This window comes from Corella eumyota, chromosome 3 (assembly GCF_963082875.1).
Source record: "Corella eumyota chromosome 3, kaCorEumy4.1, whole genome shotgun sequence".
In the NCBI taxonomy this organism is placed as follows: Eukaryota; Metazoa; Chordata; class Ascidiacea; order Phlebobranchia; family Corellidae; genus Corella; species Corella eumyota.
Window position 1 is genome coordinate 14613483 of NC_137492.1, and position 2500 is coordinate 14615982.

Here is a 2500-nt window from a genome sequence, read left to right on the forward strand (position 1 = left end):
GTGTTGTATGCAAACGCAGCCCGCGCGCGGCTTCGCCCGAAAGGGCGTCTGGCCGTGTCGACGGCGTCCAGATCGCGGCTTACGCCGGGTTTGAGGAGCTAAGCAAAAATAGTGATTGAGTAATACAGTGCGATACCGCGACGGGGAAAGCGAAAGACTCCGTTCGCGTATTTTGTCGGCCGATAGTTACCTGGTTGATCCTGCCAGTAGTCATATGCTTGTCTCAAAGATTAAGCCATGCATGTCTCAGTACGAACTTGCGTACGGTAAAACTGCGAATGGCTCATTAAATCAGTCGTGATTCATTTGATCGTAAATTTTACTTGGATAACTGTGGTAATTCTAGAGCTAATACATGCAAAAAGCGCCGACCTTGCGGGAGGCGCGCCTTTATCATATCAAAAACCTGCCGGGCTTCGGCTCGTCTTGTTGGCGACTCGGGATAACTTTGCTGATCGCACGGTCTTGCACCGGCGACGGATCATTCAAGTGTCTGCCCTATCAACTTTCGTCGGTACGGTATCTGCCTACCGAGGTTCTTACGGGTAACGGGGAATCAGGGTTCGATTCCGGAGAGGGAGCCTGAGAAACGGCTACCACATCCAAGGAAGGCAGCAGGCGCGCAAATTACCCATTCCCGACGCGGGGAGGTAGTGACGAAAAATAACGATACAGGACTCTAACGAGGCCCTGTAATTGGAATGAGTACACTGTAAAAATTTTAACGAGTATCCATTGGAGGGCAAGTCTGGTGCCAGCAGCCGCGGTAATTCCAGCTCCAAAAGTGTATATTTAAGTTGTTGCGGTTAAAAAGCTCGTAGTTGGATTTTGGGCGCAGGCGTTCGGTCCGTCGCAAGGCGTGCACTGTTCGTTCTGGCTTTACCTCCGGTTTTCCGTCGGTGCTCTTGACTGAGTGTCGGCGGCGGCCGGGACGTTTACCTTGAAAAAATTAGAGTGTTCAAAGCAGGCGCTTCGCCTGGATAGTGTTGCATGGAATAATGAAATAGGACCTCGGTTCTTTTTTGTTGGTTTTCGGAGCGCGAGGTAATGATTAAGAGGGACGGACGGGGGCATTCGTACTGTGCCGTTAGAGGTGAAATTCTTGGATCGGCGCAAGACGAACGACTGCGAAAGCATTTGCCAAGAATGTTTTCTTTAATCAAGAGCGAAAGTCAGAGGTTCGAAGACGATCAGATACCGTCCTAGTTCTGACTATAAACGATGCCAACTAGCGATCGGGGGGCGTTATTTTGACGACCTCTCCGGCAGCTTGCGGGAAACCAAAGTCTTTGGGTTCCGGGGGAAGTATGGTTGCAAAGCTGAAACTTAAAGGAATTGACGGAAGGGCACCACCAGGAGTGGAGCCTGCGGCTTAATTTGACTCAACACGGGAAATCTCACCCGGCCCGGACACAGCGAGGATTGACAGATTGAGAGCTCTTTCATGATTCTGTGGGTGGTGGTGCATGGCCGTTCTTAGTTGGTGGAGCGATTTGTCTGGTTAATTCCGATAACGAACGAGACTCTGGCTTGCTAAATAGTTACGCGGCCTTCCCGGCCGGCGTTTAACTTCTTAGAGGGACTAGTGGCGTTTAGCCACACGAGATTGAGCAATAACAGGTCTGTGATGCCCTTAGATGTTCGGGGCCGCACGCGCGCTACACTGACCGGATCAACGTGTGTTCGCCTTGGCCGAAAGGTCTGGGTAACCCGATGAACCCCGGTCGTGCTAGGGATAGAGAATTGAAATTATTTCGCTTGAACGAGGAATTCCCAGTAAGCGCGAGTCATTAGCTCGCGTTGATTACGTCCCTGCCCTTTGTACACACCGCCCGTCGCTACTACCGATTGAATGGTTTAGTGAGGTCCTCCGATTGGGCCCGGGCTCGACTGGCGACGGTTGGGTCTTGGCCCGAAAAGACGATCTAACTTGATTACTTAGAGGAAGTAAAAGTCGTAACAAGGTTTCCGTAGGTGAACCTGCGGAAGGATCATTAGCGCGAGAAAAAAAATCGAAGAGCGAAAGAGCAAACACCGGGACGGCGACGTGCCTCGGCGCGTCCGCCGCCCCGCGATCAGGAACTTGTTTTGTCGGCGTCGAGTGCCCGAAGGCTTCATGCGGTGCGCGGGCTTGTCGCACTATTTGTTGCGACCGCGACCCGCTCGGCGTCACGCGATTTTTTCAGCCGGATGGCGAATCGAGGTTAGGAATCGAAGAGCGAAAAGCAAACAAACAAACGATGGCTCTTGGCGGTGGACCACTCGGCTCGCGAGTCGATGAAGGACGCAGCAAGCTGCGTGATTTAATGTGAATTGCAGAACACATTGAGCATTGACGATCTGAACGCGTATTGCGGCCTCGGGTTCATCCCGGGACCGCGTCCGTCTCAGGGTCGCAGAAACGACAACGGCCGGCGGGATCGGCTCCGCGACGGCTCGGCTCGCGTGCGTATGCCCGGCGACGGGCAATCGCCGCTCGGTTGAAGGTGGAAAGTTTTGG

At 53.0% G+C, this 2500-nt stretch overlaps 2 non-coding genes across 2 annotated transcripts; both read left to right on the forward strand.

Moving 5' to 3' along the window:
• Window positions 1–187: 187 nt before the first annotated feature.
• On the forward strand, window positions 188–1997 carry LOC145747446 (small subunit ribosomal RNA). The gene has a single exon (XR_014282174.1). It is a non-coding gene; the product is annotated as a small subunit ribosomal RNA (ribosomal RNA).
• Window positions 1998–2242: 245 nt separating this feature from the next.
• On the forward strand, window positions 2243–2396 carry LOC145746623 (5.8S ribosomal RNA). The gene has a single exon (XR_014281402.1). It is a non-coding gene; the product is annotated as a 5.8S ribosomal RNA (ribosomal RNA).
• The last annotated feature ends 104 nt before the right edge of the window (window positions 2397–2500 follow it).